General features: G+C 44.6%; 1 protein-coding gene across 1 annotated transcript in view; it reads right to left on the bottom strand.

Annotated features, from left to right (window-relative positions):
* Positions 1 to 24,609, bottom strand: part of LOC144752182 (sphingosine 1-phosphate receptor 2-like) — a 245,762-nt gene that overhangs the window by 60,150 nt on the left and 161,003 nt on the right. The window contains exon 2 of the mRNA XM_078640122.1: positions 21,464 to 21,559. The gene's annotated coding sequence lies outside the window, so the exon portion shown is untranslated. The remainder of the gene's footprint in view (positions 1 to 21,463; positions 21,560 to 24,609) is intronic.

The raw sequence follows: 24,609 nt of genomic DNA, 5'->3' as shown, positions 1-24,609 counted from the left end.
GTCTATTCATATGTAAGGAGGTGGGGGGGAGTTGTTGGGTAGAAAACGAAAAGCAGGATTGGAGGCTTACGGGTGGAGCGCGTTAGCCTTAACACGATTATGCACTAAGTGATGTGTCTGAAGTTGCCGCCCAGCCCCAGGGATGTGGGCATGAAGGCTGTGGAAAGGTGACATAATGTATATGTGATGTGATGTCCGGGGCTAGCGGCACGTGTGTCCTTTCTGACCTGCACAAAAAAAAAAGTTTAAAAAAAAAAAAAAGAGTATGTTAGGACTGAAGACCCCACTGATCGGTACCTCGAAGAAAACCTTCACAGCCGTTTGCTATTTCCATTCCTCCTTTGGGGTTCTGCCCAACAGGTTTGAAAAAAGCTCTACTTTGAACAAAATTAACACATTTGATGTGAAGTTCTACTGTGTTGTGTTCACACTCCACTGAATGCTGCCAAAAGTACATCAGTGAACAAAATGGCAGCACATGGAAAACCTTGCTGAGCCACTTAAAAGCCACCTGGAATAAGAAAGTCTCCTCTGCTCCTCTATATTCCTTGAGAGCTTGCCCATATCTCTGTTTGGGGGCACCTCAAGTATATGTTAAGAGGGATGACCTTGAATGTCCTCCTATTTGTGCGCTCCCCTGTTTTTTTCTTACCTATCTCTGAGCCGTAGAAGGTGTCTTTTCTGTGGTTAGAGTTAAGTATAAATGAGTGCAGTTCCAGTGTCTATTAGATATTGAGACCATTACTTTGGTGGTCATTTGCTGGTGTTACCCAACCCCAAGACAGCTGACGCCCAAGGGTATGCCGTGCATGCCGACATTTTAAACCAGGAAAGTGGGAGTCTTTGAAAACAAAATCGGGGGAATGTATTTTCCCAATTTATTTCCCTGGCAGCAGAGGCAATTTCAGACAGGAGACGGTGGAAATAACCACATTTTTAACTTTAAAAATCGGGAGTCACCCACCCGAACTGGTGGTCTGTTGGCATTTAAAATCACGCTCGTCACAAGAAGGACTGCCCGCCATATTTAGAGATCCCCACCTGTCGGCAAAGATATCTGGGGCACAAGAGGAACCTGCCTTAAGGGGTGAGAGAAAGGGCGAAGTTGGTAGGCTTGGCATTCACCGCTTTTCGGCCAATGCCCACTTGAAACTTTAAATGATCCCTTTTGTGTCTGAAGGTGACAATGATCCACCCAAAAGGCCGGTAACATCCTGTGTGACAAGAAAATTATTGTTTCAGAACGTACGAGAACGTTCCAGAACGTCCACCACTAACTTAACCACCAGCCACTGACACCAAAGGTGGTATCTTTACGGAGCTGAAGAAATGCAGGATTTTACCATCATCAAACACGAATCACAGGCGATTTTAAGCACTGTGCGACTTGAGTGGCGTCAGTCTGAAAACTCAGGAACGGTGGCAGTACACAGGGTCACAAACCGAAAGTCACGAGCACTGGATACACAATGACATGCATTGTTCCCAGAGGCCCTTCGGTTGGTGAAACCGGAAGAGACCCTGGGTTTCCGCAGTCAGGTGTCTCTGCTGGGAACAATAACCTGTTCTTTGGTGGTTAGATGATCAGGAAGCCAAAGAGACGCGATGGCTATCGGCGCAGCGCTCGCGCTGGCCTCTTCCTGAGACAAAGGTGCACACAGACAACTGTTGTCCTTCGGATGCGGGCAGCAAACTTCCCTTCATCTGTCGGCCCACGCATTTTCTTTTGACAATGTGGCTGTGTGCAACCGGCGTGAAACAGAAGCCCTGACGGTGTCAGCACGCTCTCACGTAGGCACAGAGCAGCCGTCCAGGTCAGCAGGCAGCTGGTCAAATCCTGTAAGAATTATGTTAGCTACCTGTGACAATAGTCCAGATGCTTGGTATATTTGATCAATTTCGTTGCAATGCACAGCTCTGCCTGCCATATGACGACTATGTCCAGTGCGAGTTGCAACCTATAACTACGGTTTGGCTGCTTTGTTTATTTTTTAGATTCATATTATGTGCTTTGAGTTGTGAGAAACAACATAACTGTAGCAAACATTTACACCTTGCTTGATGCTTGTGACGGTCAAGCAAGGTTGGCAGAGCCAGACCAACCCCCATATAAATCATTAGCAAGGTATTGTCAGTTGGTCAGTTTTCCAACTCTTCCGCAAATCCCCTGTTTTCGCGCGGGTCCTTATTATTTGTTGGACTATATTTATTACAGCTGGTAATTTCTGAGTGCAGTAACTACTCCACCTGTTGTTTAATTTCCTAAGGTCAAACCTGACAGAAGTCAAGAGGGCAAGTCAGCAAGGTATTCACAGTAGCATGTAGATTTTGGTGCCTTTATGAAACAAAGTTCACGTTATATCCCAAAAACTTGGACTAGGTGCTATTTATGGCACCTGATAAATTCTGAGGCTCACAGTGCCCGACCAACTCAGAATCATGCATTATTGTTGCTGAGAATGTTAATCTCATCTCACAACACTGTTGCTACTTTTTTCTAGTATAACGTGACCTCAGATAAAATAAGGGGGCATATTATCAAGAACAGGTGATACAATTATCGCCGCTTTATCGGCAGGGAACTGCCGCTAAAGCGGCGATAATGGGCTTGATAACATGCCCTTGTGAATTCCCATAGCAGCCCAGGTTAACAACAGAACCTGGGCTGCTAAGAGAATTCACAAGGACATATTATCAAGGCCATTATCGACGCTTTAGCGGCAGTTTCCTGCCGATAAAGCGGTGATAATTTTATCGCCTGTTCTTGATAATATACCCCAAAGTCCTTGAAGACTTGGGGTTAGAGAGAAAAGATGCTGAAAATAACTACGGAGAATATTTTTTAAAAGAAATAATTATTATTCACAGGTAAAATAAATGGCCAAATATGGCATACCAGGTAGTAATACAGGGATTGGCAAGGGGGGTTAATGAGTAATTATTAGGGTTTCTTGCCCAAGGGAAAACTGGAGACTGGAAAGCTCTCACAAGACGAGAAGAGCAGGAGAGGTTTCTTGGCGCTTTCGCTGGGTTGGAGAATAAAGTAAGTAATCTACCTAAAAAATTATAGTTTTCCAGCAGGGACTTCTTTTTCAGATTCACATGCTTGAATCATTCCAATTTAAGAACTGGGTTTGAATAAAGCAGATTAATCTAATAAAGATCCCAAATTGGAGAGTAGGCAAGTTACAACTGGTGAAACTGAGTTTTATTCACACTCAGTAGACGGTTGGTTATTAAATGCGTGGGATTCCTAATTGGCCACACTCCAACGGATTCACAGAACGCCAACATTAGCACATATTAAGAAGCGGCCAACACGAGTGAGCACTGGCTCGACCACCGTCGCTTTGGCCACACATGGAGGGACAGTGATACCACAGGTGGAATGGTTACCACATATAAATGGGCAGTTTGTGGGTGCAAACACACAATCTAGCACTGGCAGGAGAGTGGGATGGAATCTGGAGGAGTCAAGTAAGCAAGGGCTATTCGTGAGGTGGGCAGTGTAACCTGTGAGTTTAGAAAACGGGGACGAAAGGGGCATGACTTAAATAGTGAATGGGTGAAGCGCACAGGGGGATAAGGACAAGAAGTGAACAGGGATAAAGGACAAATCTCACATAAGAAGCAAATTGGAGTGAAAGGGACATGCCTAGGATACACATGGGAGCAGTCAATAGGGGTCAGATGGGTAAGTCACAGATACACACGATATGTGGTGCATAGGTGTGAGAGGGTCAGTTCTCAGATATACAGGTGTGTGGTCAGTGATGGTGACAAAGAAGCTTTCAAAAACACAGAGGGTGCAGTGAACGGGGTAAGAGGGACCAGTCTTAGAACCACTGGGTGCATTGTAAGGGGTGAGAGGGGCAAGTATCAGCTATACAGGAGCGTAGCTCGGGGAGGGGTGTGTTTGGGGTCTAACAACCCCCAATAAATGTATTTTGTGATAAATAGTTGGGTACATCTGCTTTCAGTCGGCTATGGTGCGGTCTCTGCCGGATTTCACCAGGAATTTCTACACACATAGACCAAAACGATCACCTAGTCTCTCCCTCTCTCTGTTTGGAAATACTTCAAAAATGTTGGTTATTTCACAAAATAATGTGCTTTCTCTCACTAGTACCCCTACTAATCCACTCCTCTCCCTTTCTGTTGCTCATTAAGCCGCTCTTGTGTGCCCTGCTTGTCCTATAATGTATTTTAACATTATGTGCCAGCGTGATTGTTGGGAAATCTGAAGCTCATACCCCCCCAAACTTATTGACCAAGCTACGCCCCTGCAGATATACAGAGGTTCAATGATTAGGGATGAGAAGGACTTATCTCCCATACACAGTGGCTCAGTGAATGGGGGAAGAGTGGCAGTCAACAGATGCACATGGGTAAACTGAATGAACATGAGAGGGACAAGACAACTGCACTGTGGAGAAGTGATTGTGGTAAGAGGTGTGAGTATCAGATACACAGGGTCGTAGTGTAGGGGAATGATAAGGGAATGGTAAAAGGAAGCCTCAGATACAAAGGAGCTGCTGTGAAAAGGGGTGGGATAGATAACTTTGAAGTACACATTGGGCTGGATTACGCACTGGCATTGTTTGCGCCCAGCGCACCTTTTAAAAGGTGCGCTCAGCGCAAACAATGCCAATGCGCCTTATTAAGATCTATGCGCTACCCTGTGGGCAGCCGGGAACTCGTGTTGCCCTGTGGGCAGCGCAATAATGTGAGAACACAGAGCAGCTGCTCTGTGTTTTCACACTGCAAGCGGCACCCGCCTGCACTTTCTAAGGAGATGTCTGAGGGGTCCATGGGACCCCCTTTATCCCCTGCAGAGGGCTGCTGTCAGGAGGCGCACTGACAGTGCGCCAACTTTTCAACGGTGCATTGTCAGTACGCCTACTGAGGGCTTCTTTGACTCTGCACCCGCATCTGTAATATGGCGCGGGCGCAGTGTCAAAGGAATTCTCTCATTTGCATAGGGCACACCCCTGTGCAAATGAGGGAACACCCTCTGAAGGTAGCGCTGGCACATTATGGGTGCCGGTCCTATCAGTATTATAGAAGGGTACGCAAACGCGCCTGCGCCCTCTTCTATAATACCAAGGTGCCCCAGGGCGCGCAAAGATGCCGCAAACACCCGCTGCGCCCCTGGGGCACCTTCGGTAATACGGCCCATGGAGTGAAAGGACAGTCTTCCATTCACTAGTGTGCCTGGAATGGGAGAGGGGCTGAGTGAGCAAGGGAACATGAAGGCAGTAGTCTGTTCCTAGAAGCCTGAATCATACAGAGGAACGTGCGTGTCTTTGAGTCATATGAATGCATATGCTACATTGAGTTGTTTACAGGCCTGTGTAAAACTGTAAATCGTATAGATACAAGTTTTCCAAACATATGTTCCTTACTGTGAGTGGTACCGAGACATATGCAATAGTGAGATGTGCAGAGGCCTGCTCGAGACTGTGAGTCGTACGGATGCACGAGCCCGTTTGAGTTGCACAAAGGCATGAGCAACACTGATATATAAAGAGGCATTTGCGAGGCGTCATGCCGTGTTGAAGAGACGCATGTGCGAGACAGTGGCTCGTGCCTCGTGGGTATACATGTGTGAGACCATGAAGCATGGACGCATCTGCTAGAACACGTGCTCCGAGTGAGAGGAATGGTTATGCGCGGGACTTTTATGATGTGATTTTTATCCGGTTTTGGAGCTGCCATAAATCTCCATAGTTTTCAAAGGCGGCCTTTCCTTCTCCTGCCCTGACCCCTCCATCTTGACTCCCACGCATGGGGTCACTGAAAACTCTGGCCAAAGGCCTGACCGGGGACCACCGTGACACTCTGGCCCTGCAGCAATAGTGCTGTGATTGTCTCTGGGGAGCTTCCATGAAAGACGGCATTATGGGGGCCCTGGACTGTACCATTAAAGACCCCACTGTGGGCGGCTACTGCATGCGCTGGTGAAGACCCCATTATGGGCTCACATCGCCTGCATAATTACAGCCACTTTGAAGTCTCCTTGGTAGACGGCATCGCATGTAGTATTGAAACATCCTTTGTTGCAGCGCATCGCCTGTATCGTTAACAAACCCACTTATGGTCAAAAGTCAACGGCGCTGGATTCTCCTCCCGATTTCATCATTCCTGGCACAGCGCACTGCAACCACGACACTCTGCCTTGTTTAGCTCCACAAAGTCTCAATGGAATGGAAAAGGATCCTTTCTGCTCACCTCACGTAAGCAGAGCAGGTTGGGGAGGTCTGCCTGTGGCTTGCAAGGAAGAATCACTTTCATAGACTGTTGGCACTGCTTACTCCAAACCAAAGGAAAAGGTATAAGTGCCCTTAACCCCACGGTTGAGGCCTGCTCCACCACAACCAACCATAAGCAACACTCGCCGATTGACTGAAAGTAGCTGAGTAGAATCAACGGTTTCTGGTGATAATATAGCCTTAGAGCCCACCGTAGCAGGCTCTACGGCCATTAAAGGCCCACTCCAGCGTTCGGCGCGGGTCTTTAACAAGGGAGCAGGCCTTTAATGACTGGTAGAGCCCGCTACTGAAGGCTCTAAGGTTATTAGAACATTCTGCCCTCTGTTCTAATTTGTAAAACAAAGGTATCACGGAGTCCGAGGCTCTCTCGGGCTGCATGAGGCCTTTGTTCACAGCTTTTGCTGTGAACAAACATTGGAATGTTGATGCTACGAGCTTCTACCAGCCATTAGAAGTCCGGAGCACTCCATTGTTTTCACTGTTCTAATACGGCCTCTTAGCCCTCTGCCAAAGGCTATACTGGTTGTTAACGGCCCTGAACACAAGTTATAGGCCAGAGTCTCAGGCGAGACCCAATAACTAGAGAAAGGACCTTTAACAACTGGTGTAGCCCGAGGCAGAACGGCTAATAAGCTATTAGAACATTCCACCGACTAATGGTAGAATGTTCTAAATTAAAAAGGGCCACTCCATTCCCTTCAGTGAAGATCCCAACATTTCAATGTTCTAATAAATATATTCCATCACAACTGAAACTGAATTCAGAGAACATAATGAAATGTTTCTTACAAAGATCAAAACTAATATTAGATCCCACCCCAAAATCCTCGTGCACAACTTCTGAGCGGCCAGTGGGGTCCTACTGCCTCTGCATGAGAATATACCCAGCCCCTGTCATGGCTGATTTCCAGCAGAAGCACTACACCCACTAAGGAGGAGGATTGCACCAAGGACAGAAAGGTTGGAAGTCCGCCCACAAGTGTATGCCAGGTTCAATACACTTACATTGCTGAAGAAGATGCCCTCCATACTGAGAACGTACCTGATCAGGCCCCAAACCTAAAACTTTGCTGTCCAAGTGCTGTTACGAGGATCACTGCCCAAAGTATGAAGTGTTTCCGAGACCAGAGGCTTTTGCCTTTGACAATCTAATCTCAAGTACTAGATCATAGAGAGCTGAGACATTTTACAATTTTCAACCCACTCTGAAAGAAAGGGAGGAGCAACCACAGCACTTTCTCCAGTTGTCAAACATCTGATTCACAAAAGGTGTTGTGAATCTGTCTCCAAGTCAGAAGAATACTATTACTAACTCCTAGTCCCCAGGGATTCCGCTCAGACCTCTAGGGGGTCAAAAGAAGATTTGGATGAGGTGGTCTCACGCATGTAATGTGGCATAATTCATCATTGGCTATCTCATCCCACCATTGTAAGAAAGTACTACCAAGGTGGACTCAACCCCGGATAGTGGGGAAGTTCTTAAGATATATTGGCTATCTGGACAGTACTGAGATCAGACTATCAAATTAAAAGTACCTTAAGGTATACCACAAGGATATTCTTTATTTGGTGGTACCTTAAGTGAGAATAACAAGTAAATATACTTATTGGATGTCTAGGGGTACAATGGGCCTACATCCTTAGGGGGTGCTGACATGTTTCTGCCCACTCACAGTGCCAATAGGTTGGTCAAAGGCATTCCTCAGAGTTGTCAAGACTCCCTAGTAAAATTATAATAATGTGTCCATTATTGTTATATAAAGGGAAGAAAGGTGTTTCCTACCACTTCTTCTATCAGCTTAGCGACCTAGGGTACAAAAATATAATTAGACATCATAGTACTATTATACATGCTTGAATGGTAGTAATTAAAGTACAGCACACATGATGTATATGGTGTTAATGCAGAACGCGCGCCCACACACACACACACACCCACACACACACACATGCACACACACACAGACAAAGAAAACATACATATTGAAATGGAACTACATGATCAGATTCAAACATGCTAGTGAGGCTTATTTTACCCTATTTTGGGTTACACATTACTTTATAGTTTGGTGGAGTGGGATGTTCCTGTAGTCACATACTTCATATATGGAATACTTGAGAGTCATTCTTAGAAGCAGATATCAGAAAAATAAGCTTATACTTATATTGCCAGGTTGAGGGGGTTGCTGAAAAATGTGCTTTCCAATATCTTAGAAGGGTGGTTTAGTCATTACCAGCCATGTTGAGGCTTAGAATCATGGAACCTCAAATCCTTGTGAGTAATGGTGATTACCTGGTCCTTAAATACAGGTGGAAAAGCAGTGCTACTCATAATTACCCCAGTTAGAACTAAGGTGTTTATCTGGTACAGAACTTGGTTTTTCTAAAAACCAAAAAATAGCCCCCCAAGGCACTTAGTTCTTCAAGGTAACAAGCCCGATTTTGCTACCTATACTTCCTTCCAATCCAGCCCACCTCTCTCAGGCCAGACAAGCGGACACATCAGCTTTTGGCAGCCTGATGGGTGCCATCTGGGGGCGGAGTTACATGTGACACACCATGTGATGATGTATCATGACATGTTACACACACGATGGTGAATGATTTAGTGGAGACAAAGGAGCATATTAGCATGCGGCAGCGATAATTATCGTTGACCGCTGCTAGCGTGAGTAAATCTATCGCCCGCTATCCCTGGCGATAATCTCCATGTTAGCATTGTATTAACAACGCTTAACGCCATGGAGATAAAAATCCCAGCGATAGCGGGGATTATCGCCGTTTTCAATGGAACATCGCTGGTTTTCCAGTGATATTCCATTGAAAATGGCGATAACCTTGTTGATAGGGCAGGGCAATTTTAGCCATGTAATCCACCTCCCATTGGATTACATGGCTAAGTCAGGTCACAAGCAGGCGTTAGGAAAGTAGCGTTAACTGTGGTTAGCGCTACTTTTCCTAACGCTCTGCTTGTTAGCGTGCAGCTTGATAATAGGAGAAATGTCGCTTAGCGACATTTCTCCTATTATTTTGCACTGGAACGCCCACTTTGCATCTCATTAGAGATGCAAAGCTGGGCGTTGTTGAAAAGGGCGCAATATCAGCTAAACACGCAATAGCGTGTCTTTGCTGATAAGGCAATGAAATTATCGCCGCTTTTCGGCTGAAAACGCCCGCAAAAGCAGCAATAATTTCATATCGCCGCCCCAAAGATCTCTGTTAGTCGCCCTCTCTCCATTCCACAGCCCATTTTGTGCGCCACCATGTCACGAGTTGTATTCTATGAGGAACGAGGAAACTCGTTCACCGTGTGTGTAATACAATATATATATTAAAAATATATATTAAAAGATTATAGCCTCCTCAATAAATTCGCTGCAATCATATGAATGCCAGGGGATATTGAGGTAGTTACTGTGTTTATGTTGTGTGTGGTTGAATGCAGTATTCCTGCTATACATTGACATAATTCAATTGATTTGCCAAGAGCTGCAGGGTGATTGGACGAGTGATATCCGAAACTCATATGTAGATAGGGGTATTGACAGTCATTACTTCTTCTGACATTTCAGAAGGCGTGCTACATAGGGATTATGTAGCTTATCAGTTATATGGTCAAACAAAAGGTGAAACCACAAACATTCATGTGGGATTTCAGGTCTTTGTTTTATGCATGAATTTATATCTGGTCAGATAGGAGCTATAACTGTGATAACCTCAACACTTATGTTCTACTGTTTAACTGATCCCAGGAGATATCATAATTGAGGCCCCCTATGTTTGTTTGCAATCAGTAAACCCAACACTGCCCGAAAACCGAGAGAGCTTCTTATGGTCTCACTGTGTGGTGGAAATTTTTCACTGCCATACCACTCAATTTTGTTCTCTGTGTTTCCTTTCTCAAATAGTGCCTTGTGAGTTTTGTGTTGTCATCTGGAATCTGAGAGTGCTTCTGTATTCACCTATTCTCACACGAACCTTTCCGGTCATCATCCCTACGTACATAAGAGAGCAGGAACACGTCAGCATATCGATCACATTGCGAGTTACAGTTTGTTAGCCCTTTCAGATGCCAGTGGGCCAGAAGCCCCAGATCCATCATCTTGCACTTCCTAGTTAGTCTTCACACACCACACCCTCCACATGGAGAATGTCCCAATTGGAGGTGCTAAGTTCCACAGTGTTAGTTATCTCCCCTTTTGTGATTTTAAGGGTGAGTGTGTACTAGTATGTTCATAAGGCTCCTACCTTTCCATAAGTAGAAGATAGGTTTTTCAATATTCAGATCCCGTGAGTTAAAAATACTCCACATTTTATTCACAAGTATATGGAGTGTGTTGAAACTCGGACAGTAAGTAGTAACACAAATTGGTCTTGTCACGGCTGGTCTTTCATAGTCAGCTAAGAGAAGCTTTCTATTGTTGTTTGTTTCCCGTTTCTCTGCTTCTTGGATAGTTGTTTGTGGTTATGCTTTTCACGGAGCTTAAGTCTTAGTCTGTCAGCATGTTTTATAGGTAGTACTGTCTGTACAGTTGAATCTGAGTTGCAAGAAAAGGCCCACTGGTAATCCCTCTCTGAGTGAGCATGGGTTTAAGCTTTCGAACCGTAATAAACTGTTCTTATCAGTATGTTTGTAGTTCACCTCTGTTTTTAATGTACCTTCTTCAGTATAGATTCTTAAGTCCAGGAAAGACATTTCTTTCATACTTATTGACATTGTAATTTTCAGGTATGAGTTAAATGCATTCAGTCAGTCTGCGAAAGATTTAGCCTCATCCTGTGTACCCCCACACCAAGAGTATATCATCTACATATCCTTCCCACAATAACTCGTGAATAAAAACTGTAGTATTTTGTACTCAGGGGATCTGAATATTGAAAAACCTATGTTCCCCTTTAGGAAAAATAGGAGCCTTCAGTACATCGTAGTACACACTCACCCTAAAAAATACACAAAAGGGGAGATGACTAGGCCTGCGCTGAATTATTAATTTCGCTGGGGTAATCATTGAGTGGTATATCAGTGAAAAACTTAAACCACTCGATGAGGACATGACAAGAGCTCTCTTGATGTTTGGGCAGCATTGAGTTTACTGATTGTAAACAAACATTCGGGGCCTCAAGGATGATACCCCCTGGGATAAGTTAAACAGAAACGCTTAAGTGTTGAGGTTATCATTCAGGATACCATTCACAGTTCTTCCACCTCCCCTACCCAGCTAAAATACTTGAGAAAGCCGCCAACCAACAGCTCACCTCATACCAGGGGCAAAACCACCCACTTGACACCTCACAATAAGGAATCTGTGCCAACCACAGTACTGAGACTGTGCTGATCACCTCACAGACATCAGAATCCTCCTTGACCGCGGAGAGACAGTGGCCCTGATCCTCCTTAACCTCTCTGCTCCATTTGACACCATCTCCCACCACACCCTCATCATAACATCAGCTTACAGCAGAGTGCCCTCAAGTGGATCACCTATTTCCTTTCAAGATGCACACAAAGCATCAGACTGTCTTCCTTCACCTCTGCACTCAAGATCATCATTTGTTGCGTGCCCCAAGGATCATCCCTCAGCGCCACCCTGTTCAACATCTACATGACCCCCCTTGCAGACGTTGTCAGATCCCACTGACTCAATATTATCTCGTACACAGACGACACTCAACTAATCCTCTTGCTCACAGAGAATGCCTTCAATGGGAAAACCAACTTCTGCAACGCCATGACCTACGTGGCAAAATGGATGAGAGACAGCTGCCTCCAACTTACCTCAGACAAAACAGAAGTACTGATCTTCAGAAGGAATGTCTCCGTTTGGGAATCGAGGCTCAATTAACAAGCATTGAAAATGCAATAGGTCTCGCAATAGAAGAGTTTAACATTTTTCGTTTTGCAAATGGATGAGTGGCGTTGCGTGGATGAGTGGCGTTGCGTGGATGAGTGGCGTTGCGTGGATGAGTGGTGTTGTTTGTGTGAGTGGCGTTGTTTGTGTGAGTGGCGTTGCGTGTGTGAGTGGCGTTGCGTGTGTGAGTGGCGTTGCGTGTGTGAGTGGCGCTGTTGTTTGAGTGGCGCTGTTGTTTCAGTGGCGTTGCGTGTGTGAGTGGCGTTGCATGTGTGAGTGGCGTTGCGTGGTTGAGTGGCGTTGCGTTGTTGAGTGGCGTTGCATGTGTGAGTGGTGTTGCGTGGATGAGTGGCGTTGCCTGTGTGAGTGGCGTTGCATGTGTGAGTGGCGTTGCGTGTGTGAGTGGCGTTGCGTGTGTGAGTGGCGTTGCATGGCTGAGTGGCGTTGCGTGGGTGAGTGGCATTGCGTGGGTGAGTGGCGTTGCGTGGGTGAGTGGCGTTGCGTGGGTGAGTGGCGTTGCGTGTGTGAGTGGCGGTGAGTGGCGTTGCGTGGCTGAGTGGCGTTGCGTGGGTGAGTGGCGTTGCATGGGTGAGTGGCGTTGCGTGGGTGAGTGGCGTTGCGTGGGTGAGTGGCGTTGCGTGTGTGAGTGGCGTTGTGTGTGTGAGTGGCATTGCGTGGTTGAGTGTCTCGTCTTCATAAACGTTGGACAGAGTAGCGGATTGCCTCGTTGACAAAGGCCACATAAATTAGACAAACGGAAATCCAGGTAAGCACACACTGACACGGGAACTGAACAGAAAAAGACAAGCATGCACATGCATTAAAGGACATACACACAAGCCTATGAAAACACATACAATGCTAAACTAAAGCACTAGTTAGTCAGATGAGACGTTATGCAAACCTTCTTTACACAGTAATCCCGCACCAAAATTAAATAGCAGGGCTAGATTTTCCTAGAGGTTAGAGAAGCTATGTGGCCTTTAATTGAGATAGATGGCCGCGTATGACAACTCCATGTTTGTTCTGTAGTGGTTTATTGTCCCAGGAGAGCCGCAGAGTCTCATGTGAAGCAGAGGGTTGAGGAGTGTCCGCATTTTGGCAGCCCCTTTATAACAAGCATGAGATGGGACCCGAAAACACTGGAATGAGAAGGGGCTGAAAGGAGCTAGTGACAGAGTTCAACTGGAGGAGAGGTGGGCAAAAACAATGAAAAGGTGGACAAGGGAGGAGAGAAGGAAAGGTGACAGAGAACTGCTGGAGGAGCAAAGAGGAGAAAAGAAATGCGACACGGCGGGCAGGGGAGGGGGCAGAGCGGGTAAAAAAAACAAGTGGGAGGGAATAGCTCTCGGCATTGCTGGGTGGGCGGGGGAGCAGGAGTCTGTGGTGTGAGAGACAAATGTTGGTGTGTGAGGCTGCCTTTCAAGTCGGGTGGGGGAGAAGGTAGTCTAAATGCGACAAATGGTAGTCTGGTGCGAGGCGGGGGAGGGGGAGCAGGGTAGCAAGCGGGAGTGGGAGAAATAAGTAGGGTCGGGGAGTTTGTTCGCATATTTGCAAAGGAAACTGCAATAATATATTTTCAGTAGTTTATTGTGAAAACAAAAATGGAGAAGAGAGAACAGAAATCATAGTTAGCTGCCCTATGGAAACAGATGGGCTTTCAGGTTGCATCAGAACACTGATAAACTACTTTCCTCGTGAAGAACAGAAGGGAGTTCATTCCATAATTTGGGGGTCCAAGAAGAATAAGTCACAACCTCTTACTCTAGTCCTGAGAATTTCAAGGAATAGATGAAAATTCTGAGCAGGTAAGCGTAATAATGCACACAGAAGAGTAGATCTGAAGTTTGTCTGGAATGTAATTCGGTCTAGTGCCATAGAAAGCTCGATGAGAGAATCAGAGGCCTTTAAATACAAACAGCAGCTAAAGCGGAAGCCAATGTAAGCAAGAAAAGACGTGCAGATGCTGGAGAATAACAAGGAAGTTTAAGCAGAAAGGCTGTTGTGCTCTGCGCAATTTGAAACTGTTTTACAACATAAGGAAGAGCACCCAAGTAAAGAGTTGCCATAGTCCAGGCCACGTGATAAACTAAGTGCGTTGACCACTGTTTTCTGACAGCTGAGAGGAAGGAGATGAGGGTTTTCGGAGGACCTGAACACAATAACAAGAATGGCAAAGAACAAATAAAGCAAAAAATAAAACGGACCCGACCAAGCTAAGATTTATGGAGGTAAATCTTTCGCGTCGTCAGTGATGAGGGAGGGAGGCGAGGGAGGGAGGAGAAATACGAGACGGCCTGCTGGCCGTGAGACGTGTGAAGCAGGGGGCGGGGGGAAGCGGCGTTGGCTCAACAAGCTGTGATTATGGGCAAATCACTCAATCTCCGGAGAGAAAAAAAAAATAAACTCGTCTTTCTGTAATGTAACTGGTGCTCAGGTAAAGCGCCCCAATACCTTCGAGTCAGTTTCACGCTATATAAAAGGTCCCCAAAAAAGTGACATATTCTTATAATTCTTCAATGTCTTCTTTTCATCAAGTAACCTAAAGTCAAAAACTGCTTTTACGCCGACATCAATACAGCATTTCCACTACACTTCGAGTGCTGTTTACGGCGCTATTCCAGGTGTCGTTAAATCAAGCGGCAGCTATGGGAATATAAAACTACAGGCGATTAGAGCAGTCTCAAGCATTTGAAGCAGGATGCTTTAAAGTCAGCGGAGTTCACTTTTGCGTCTCTATGTACTTGCTCTAAAAAGACCAGGGGCTGAGCAAAAGTAAAATTACGCCGGTGTAATTTGGAAAAAATTGTAAAACTATACCATGTTGAGTAATTATGCAGCAGTTCGCTACAAAATTATATCACAGGAACAACATGAACAAACAGAACGCAAGCAGCTGTTCGCACCAAATTTATTTTTTCATCTTTTTTGTGCAAAATGTGTTCTTTCGCCAGAATTGACACCGGGATGCATTATGCAATAAAATAAAGCACAAAATAAAAGATCTGCATTTTGTGTAATCACGTATGGCTTTCTCAAAGTTTCGATTTCGAAACAAATATTCGGAATTGAATTAGTCCACTGACTACCATTAAAGTGGTTGATTTTGTAACAAGTGAAAGCACTGCCATTGCTAGAGTGAAGGCTAGCATACGAAGTGGGGAGAGGAAGGGCTCCTAATGGGAAGTGGAGACGGGGAGAAATTGAGAAGAAAGCTGAGCAGGGAGGGTGTTATTGCGGCTATCTGCTTGCCCGAGGGGAGGAGAAATGCCGTCCTGAGGCAGAGCACACGCTGAGAACGCTACATTAAATAAACAAGACGGAGGGATTAAACAAGACGGAGGGAGAGAAGGGGAGGGGGGGAGGAGAAATGCGACACGGCGGGCAGGGGAGGGGGCGGAGCGGGGAGAGGGTGTTAAAGCAGCCGGCTGAGGGAACTGATGTGCACGAGCTTTTAAGCTCAATGCGCATGCGCATTGAGCTTGAATTTCACGGGCACTGCAAGGAATCGCCACGATTCCTTGCAAGTTGGTTAAAGACTGTTTAAGCCCCAATAGTCTCGCAAGCTCGATGCGCATGTGCATCGACAGGCGAGACCTAAAAAGGCCTGTGAATCGGGGCATACAGTAAGGTGTTTTCAGAGACGGTCCAATGTGTGATGCGATGTTTGTGTGAAGGTTGGGCGCTGGGTCCAACAGCAGAATCACTGCAAGTGGTCATGTAAGGTGGTCGGGGTCCCATGCACAGTTGTCAGTGTATGACATTAGTGTAGGAGGATATGGAATGAAGGTATTACTGTGTGCTAATGCTAACAAATCTGTTAAGGGTGGTTGAATGCCTTTGGGGACTTAGGGGCACGTGCATCAAAGGATTTTGCGATCGCAAACACTGTGATTCGCAAACATCGTCTGTTTGCGAATCCAAAATGTCCTTTTGCGATGCATGAAATTCTCTGGGATGCGCAATTTCGGTAATCGCAATTTTTGCGATTTTTCAAATTGCGATTGCATTTAAGGAATTGCAACTTGCTATTCCTTAAATGCAATGCTAGAAGTACTTTGAAATAATGATTTCGCTATTTGGGGCCGCAAATTACCGAAAAATTAAACTGGTCGGTAATTTGCACTAAAGTGCATTTTTCAAAGTTTCACACACATGCCCTTGGGCAATTGTGTGCGCAACATGGGTGCACAATACAATTTCAGCGGTGCAACAGGGTTTCCTTTTGACACCCGTGCATGAAAATATGCAAGTATGTATTGGTATTCGCAAAGTGCGCATGCAATTTCCCATTTATTCCTATGGGCCTGTAGGCCCATAGAAATGAATGGTAAGCCATTCCTTAATTGCAACTCGCAAATTGCGAGTCGCAATTAAGGAATGTTTAGGAATCGCTATTTTTATAGCGATTCTTACATGAATGGGCTTTTGCGAGTCCTTAATTGCAATTCCTTAATAATCGCAATTAAGGCCTCTCAAAAGCCTACCTTGATGCATGTGCCCCATAGATTCTAATCCAACTTCGAACAAACCACTATATTGTGTGTTCCACAGCAAACAGCTTGACATCCCTGTGCCTCAGCTGCCCTGCCAAAAATCAGTTGAGTCTGAAGGCGATTCACTTTACAGGGTGCACTATACAATATATGTATTCATTGGTTCATGACCATTAGTGAGCAATGCCATGGGCACAGGTCTAAAGCAGTGCTGTGCCTGAGTGCTCTCAATTAGGCACCTTTCACGATACAAGATTACCCCAACATTCTTTACAAGAACCTTGAGGTGACCCAGTTTGTAGCATGCACTATAAAAGAGATGACAGAGAAGTTTTAAGTTGTGAACAAAGTGGACAATTGCTCTGGGCCCCCACCTTCACTGGTACTGACTGGAAAAGTGAGATTTCGCTCTACCTCACGTCTGTGAATTTCTGTATCTTAATCTTTTACGTTTAATTTAAAATTGTTAGGCAACATAGCGTGTGAATTATCAAAAACGGATAATAAAATTCAAAGATGTTCCAAACAGGGGCTCCAAAATATTACTTGCCCAGGGCCCCCAAAATCCTCAAAATGAGACTGCCAGCTCGTGCGCGACTGACAGGCTCACCATGGCACTTTTATGGGCTCTGCCAACTGTCTGTCAACTCTATAAGTAGATGGCCGCCTTCCATCTCTGTCACCAATCCATGATCTTTCAACAGGTTTAGAAAGCTCCCGCCTTTCTAACACCAACAGAACCATGAACAACCAGGTGTGGCGAGGCTACTGCCCTCAATGAGATGTTGACAGTAGTTCGTTTTAAGTATCTCCTATCACCGGTGTCCAACGGGGAAACGGCAGAAGGACAAAAAATGGACATTAAAAATAAAAGCTAAAAATTAAAGAATACAAAATTCAGTCTGCAGAAAGAAATAATTAAAAATATAAAAAGAAAGATTAAAAATGTTAACTGCATAAAGACTATGCAAAAAGATTTGACTGCTTAAAAATTCCCAAATCACGGCGCAATTAGATGCAGATGACAAATTTTGTAGGTTGATATTTGAGTATGTCCTTTATGCAGTCTGAGTTATGTGTCTTTAGGCCAAACAGCCTTCTGTAGTCTCTATTGTGCCTCTGAAAGTAAGTGGTGGGAGAGACAAAGGCACAGTTACAGTTTTCATGGCTGCCATGCCAGTAACTATAACTGCACTTTAGCTGTGGTGTTATACTCAAAGCTAATAATTCCACTATATGTGTGTGTGTATACTCAGGGCCGGCCTTATCACTGGTGGCGCCCTGTGCGACAATGCCTTTTGGCGCCCCCCAATGACCACATCTGCCACGGATTCCCTCATTGTATTGATAACAATGGTCCTTAAAACATAAAGGGGAAACAGTGATAAATATAGACCAAAATTAGAGCTATATTCAACGGTGTCCAGCCGGACACACCAGTTTAATAAGTCAATGTAAATGTTTTCAACACAATAACAAACAACCTACAATAGAGTGGGACGCAGTCCTGCATCCAGTTACATAAAACAAGGGACATATACAAATGACACAAGGAATTTCAGGCAAACGAGAAAGGATGCTTTAAATCAATCAAAATACATGAAAAGCTATCCATGACAGTATTCACACAAATATAATGCAGTGGTTTAAGGGTGTGAATCTGTTCCAATTGGTCAGTGATGTCACTGACCATGTCATGAATGACGTAATATGTGACGTCATCAGCAGTGCATCGCAGGAGCGTGAGTTATAGTAAGCTGAACTAACTATAATGGGGGAATTTCTATAGTTTTGTACGAGAAAAATGTCCTATAACTATAATGTGCCTGAAACCTATGATTTTTTCAGTGAATTTCAATGGTTTTTTAAATGCTAATTTCTATCTATAACGTCTCGGAAACCCATGGTTTTTTTCAGTGAATTTCAAAGGTTTTTTAAATGCTAATTTCTAACTATAACATAGCAGTCACGTTTGCAGAGTGGTGGAGAAATCTCGCAGTAATCCCACTGTGTAGGATTTACTGGAGGTAACAGGATGAGTAGTTAGCCCCTAGCCCCCAACGTCAACCTTGGGGCCAACTACCCCTTTTATTACCACCAGTAAGTCCCACACAGCAGGATTGCTAATTTTTTATATCAGGCCCGCCCCCTGCCTGCATCACTGTGCAAACGTGCCCCTTAGCATGTTGTAAATTGAGGGATTAAGTCCCCTTGAATCCTGGGGGTCCCTGTGGGCCAACTAGCCCACCAGGTACCTCCAGCAAGGGCCACAGAGCTGCTTTGCAGAGGTGGTCTAAGGGTATGTCCCTTATTACACCTCTCTGCAACACAGCTCTGTGGCGCTTACTGGAGGTACCTGGTGGGCTAGTTGGACCCCAGGGACCCTCAGGATTCAAGTGGAGTTAATCCCCCAATTTACAACGTGCCCGAGGGCCCGTTTGCACAGTGGTGAAGGGAGGGGGTGGGACCTGATGTGACAAGTGTGCAAATGTGTCCTGTGGCACATTTTAAATTGGGGGATTAAGTGCTCCCGTAAGAGTCCCCCGGAACCCAAAAAACTTTTGAAGAATGTAGGGTGGGAGGTATTTGCCTGGTTGACATCTCATGGGGGGTTGGGCGCCCGCTTGGGCTTGGGTACAGGTCCTGCCCTGTAACCAACAACATGCCATGCATGGCAAAATGCCGTCTGCAGTGGGGAGTCAGCCACCAGCAGGGGGTTGTGTGTAGGACCTGGTAAAGCTAAGATATTACTTAAAAAACACAAAACTTCACTGAAACAAAGTTTACAGTGTAGTTATATGTAAGTAAGGTCGTGAGATTTTAACTTATGTTAAAAAACCTTTAAAATTCACTGAAAAAACAAAGGTTAAAGTGGAGTTATACACAGCTGTTGTAATAATAGAAAATGTATCATTTTACAACCAAAGAAACACGGAAATTCACCAAATATAACTTGCTCCACCATGATTTTAGATGTCATCAGTGCTGTAATATGTCAGCGCAAGTAAGTTGTACTTAAGTCAAGTGCATATAACTGGTGAATGTCAGGTTTTTTTTGGCTATAAACTGTAGTTTTCTTTTATTATTACCCGGCCTACATATAGCTCCTCTTTTATCTTTGTTTTTTTAGAGAATACACATACACATATAAATAAAGGCCTGTGTGCATGTGTATATGTGTGTGTATATATATATATATATATATATATATATATATATATATATGTATATATATATATATATATATATATATATATATATATATAAGCATATATATATATGTCTATGTATCTGTAATTATGTATGTATTTCTGTATGTGTTGTGGGTATTTATATGCATATGTTTGTGTATGTATATATTTATTTGATTGCCTGTGTGCATGTGTTTATGTATGTATATATATATATAGGCGCCAAATTTATTCCCAATAGAATGTTGCGGATTTCCTATGGAAACAGGGTCCTAACTATATATATATATATATATATATATATATATATATATATATATATATATATATATATATATATATATATATATATATATGAGCATATATATATATGTCTATGTATCTGTAATTATGTATGTATTTCTGTATGTGTTGTGGGTATTCATATGCATATGTTTGTGTATGTATATATTTATTTGATTGTATTTATGCCCGTTTTTTTGTTTCTCTATGTATGTGGGTATGCAGTTACAGAGCATCATCCCCTCTACCACACCTCCCACCTCAGAGAGGTAAATCACTCTTGCTGTCTCAAGGATACTATATCACTCCTCAGCAGATGATTGGTCTTGGGTTTTATGTGGTTGACACCACTGTGGAGCTCACCCATGAATTGAGGCGATGTTACACTCGTCTGCGACAAGCAGCATGTGTAAAAGGCAGTCCAATGCCATGATGGTACCTGTTTATGAGGAGGAAGTTTTACATTGTCTCATGATTGACAACATCTCCCTCCGGATGTATGACATTACAAAGCATGCTTTTACCACGCATGCCTTTACAACGCTGTTTTTACAACGCATGCCTTTACAACGCATAGTGCTTTGGGGTGCTGGATAGTGAATAGTTTAATTTACTATTCCAACTCCAGTCCCCGTGGATAGTAGGGAAGGTGTTGGATAGTAAATTAAACCTATTCCCTATCCTAGAGCGCCCCTCAGCGCAATTCGTTGTAATGGTTTGCGTTGTAAAAGTTGCGTCGTAAAGGCACTGCGTGGTAAAAGTTGCGTTGTAAAGGATGTTTCCCTCTTCCTCCACATCTCCTTGCACTACTGACAAAAGCTGACAATTGGTAGCATCCCACCTGGAGGCTAAAACAATTAAAGACGGCCTGGTTTCCTGTAGGGATTACATGAATCATGAGTGGGGTTCCATATCTGTATATTTGCCAGCAAGTGGTCAACAATCCACCTCTAAGTCAAAGGACGGGCCCAGGTTTGCTGTGAGTTCCTGAGGGCACATAGAGTAGAATTGCTCATCTTTTGGTCTATTTAATAAATATGTCTTGATCTCAACTTACCACACTTTTAACATTGCCACATTATGATGAGAAAGGTTCCTTGGCCTCCTAATGCTAAAATTCAAACATGCCGTGGTTTTCTAAGGAGTTCATGAGACAAACTGTGCAGCGACTCGTGTGGGTCTGTGGACTAGCGCTGGGCATCTTCATCGAGACTAAGACGCCACCATGTCCTCGTTTTTTTGAAAATTCACAGGACCCCCACCGTAGGCCTATCTGGATTTGTGTCTGCGACAAGTGATTGCAATCTCTCCGTTGACTAAAACTCTGAACATCTCTTTCCCTACAGAGGTCAAAGCGAACAGTGTGAGCCTACCTGTCTGTGGGTCCGTCGACAAGTGGTAGGCATCCCTCTTCAAGGCTAAAGTTCCAGCAACATGTCCAAACACAGCGAGGCCTCCTTCCGACAGATCTGCGAGTAGGCAAACAGACTCTGTTAACTTCACTATTCGGTGACAGTTCAGATGACTTCACATAGGTAGTATGCTTTAATGACACCTCTTTCGTAGCTGTGCACATCACTTTGCCTCACTGCAGCCTTATTTTTATTCCCAAACCAACTTTTTCATTCCAAAACCAACTGCAATCTATGCAATGGAGGTGATGGGCCCTAGTGGCCCAGTGGCCTGTCTAGCACCCGACACCAGGTCACAGTGAGGCATCTACCATCCAATGGAAGGTCAGGCTCACTGCTTTACCGGACATCAGCACAAAAGGCGTCATTCTAAGCTGGTGTAAGCCTACCCTCTACTTACAAACAGGGACAACAGTATAAATACACCCCTTTTTTTCGTGCATGACTTAAAAGGATTTTTCTGGAAACGACCCCTCTTTGTTCCTTTTAGATGTTTTTCTATCACGCTTAGTTTCTGGTTTGAAAGAGTGGAGGGCAGACCAAAGGGAGGGCCGATCCATGGGTATGGCTTAAAATCCACAGCAAGAGCCAGCCCATAAAAAGACTCAGCATGTAAAAGGTGCAGCAGGCGAATGTAAAATATGATAAGGAACTATTTAGATTTAATCTCTTTAACAACTATATTTCACTTTTGTACACTGGACTGTATCACTCCATTAAGATTTCTAGAAACGTGAACATTTCCCCGCACTAATGTCACGACAACACCACCACGAGTAAATACCAAGGCTGCCTTATCTTATTTCCACCTCATGTCCCTTTAACCAGAGGCGTAGTTTACTCAGTGAGGTTCGGAGGGGGGGTCGCAAATTTTCCAAGTAAAAAAGCAGTGGGGTGGAGGGGTGAGATGATCAAGGTTCAGGATTCACTGTGTCGAAGAAGAACAGGTTTAGTACTCTAATTGGCATTAGGTGGGTCTCGGTCTAGAGTGGCACAGTGGGTGAAAAATGATGGTTGGAGTTAGGCTGTTTGCAAGCATTTTGCTGGTAAATCGGTAGAATATATATATATATATATATATATATAGCGTGTTTCCGCTGCATAATGAAGATCGCTCCATACACGCACACACAGATACACTCCCCAAAAACTTGTAATTTAGTAGCATTATGCTGGCATGGCGCCCGAAGTTACGAACATCGAGTATAAGACGGCTGCAGCCCCTGCCATTGGTTATGACGTTAAATCCTTCAATGGGAGCAAAGATGTGACTTTTTAAAGACCGTAACCATAGTATGCCATGTGATTTTTAATCTACAAGCACTTAGGAAAGAATAATAGGCGAAACGCGCCTGGTTTGATTAAAATAACATTGAATTAGCCCAGTGAGTGCTCTGCAAATTTTTGGAAAATGCATATGTTTCGTGAGCCTACCCTCACGTTCGCTGAAGCACCCGGTGTGAGTTCGGGACATTCTGTTTGGACATGGTTTGGAAGATCGATCTATCTATAAAAAAATATATTGAATATGCTACTTACCAGTATGCATCTGTTCTTGGCATGTAGGGCTGCTAACATTCATATCTTAGCATTAGATCGCCGCCTAGTGTTGGGTCCGGATGATCGCACATTGTTGTCCTGGAAGAGTCTTCGAAGTATCCTGAGATAGGTGGCTCCTCCCCTGGACTACAGTGCGCATGGGCATCGGCTCCATCCCCAGATTGTTTTTCGCCATTGTGGCAGAAGATGGAGTGAAAAGTGTAAAGGATGTCCATGCTAATGATTGAATACAATAGTATATCTGCAGCTGCGACAGGCACCGGGGAGGAGGGTGGGCGATATGAATGTTAGCAGCCCTACATGCCAAGAACAGATGCATACTGGTAAGTAGCATATTCAGTTCGAGGCATGTGGGCTGCTAAATTCATATCTTAGCATAGAATACATAGCAGTCCCTCCATCAGCGGCGGTTGCCCGTGCCAGCTGCAGAAACCTGAAAAAGTGTCTTGAGAACAGCCTGTCCTACAGCAGCTTGCTGCTTGGAATGCACATCAACACAGTAGTGTTTTGTAAAGGTATGTGGGGTAACCCACGTGGCTGCTCTGCAAATGTCTTCTAAAGGAATGTTCCCCAGGAAAGCCATGGATGCCCCCAATTTGCGTGTGGAGTGCGCCCTTGGGGGTATTGTTAAAGTGCGCTTGGCCTTTTGATAACAGATTTGGATGCACTTAACGATCCACCTGGCTATTCCTGCTTTGGAAATAGGGTTGCCTTTGTGCTGTGGTGAGAAGGCAACAAAAAGTTGTTTTGTTTTCCTAAAGTGTTGTGTTCTGTCTATGTAGTACATCAACGCCCTCCGTACGTCTAACGTATGGAGCATTCTTTCCGCTACCGTTTGTGGGTTTTGGAAGAATGCCGGTAAGTCAATAGTTTGGTTGAGATGAAACTGTGACACCACCTTCGGAAGGAATTTGGGGTTAGTACGTAGCACTACCCTATTTGGATGAATCTGAATGAATGGCTCTTGGATTGTGAGCGCTTGTAGCTCACTAACACGCCTCAGTGACGTAATAGCAATGAGGAAAGCTACTTTCCACGTTAGGAACTGGAGTTCACATGAGTGCAGTGGCTCAAAGGGTGGTCCCATCAGTCTGGTGAGGACCACATTGAGGTTCCACACCGGAGCTGGCGGTGTTCTTGGGGGAATGACTCGTTTCAGACCTTCAAGGAAAGCTTTAATGGCAGGCACCCTGAAGACAGAGAGATGCTGCCTATTCTGAAGATAAGCTGCGATGGCGGATAGATGTATCCGAATAGAAGTGAACGCTAGATTGCACTTGTAAAGATGTAGCAGATAGCAAATGATGTTAGGGATAGATGCATCTAGCGGGTTGATGTCATTGGCTGTACAGTAAATGACAAAACGCTTCCATTTTGCAGCATAGCATGCTCTGGTAGTAGGCTTCCTTGCCTCCTTGATGATGTCCATGCATTCTGGAGGTAGGTGGAGGTATCCAAACTCTAGGACTTCAGGAGCCAGATCGCCAGGTTGAGCTGTTGCGGATCTGCATGCTGAATGTCTCCATGGTTCTGCGTTAAAAGTCTGG

This window comes from Lissotriton helveticus, chromosome 1_1, assembly GCF_964261635.1.
Source record: "Lissotriton helveticus chromosome 1_1, aLisHel1.1, whole genome shotgun sequence".
Classification (NCBI taxonomy): Eukaryota; Metazoa; Chordata; class Amphibia; order Caudata; family Salamandridae; genus Lissotriton; species Lissotriton helveticus.
Note: the sequence above shows the minus strand (reverse complement) of the source record. Positions and strands in the feature narration are given on the sequence as shown.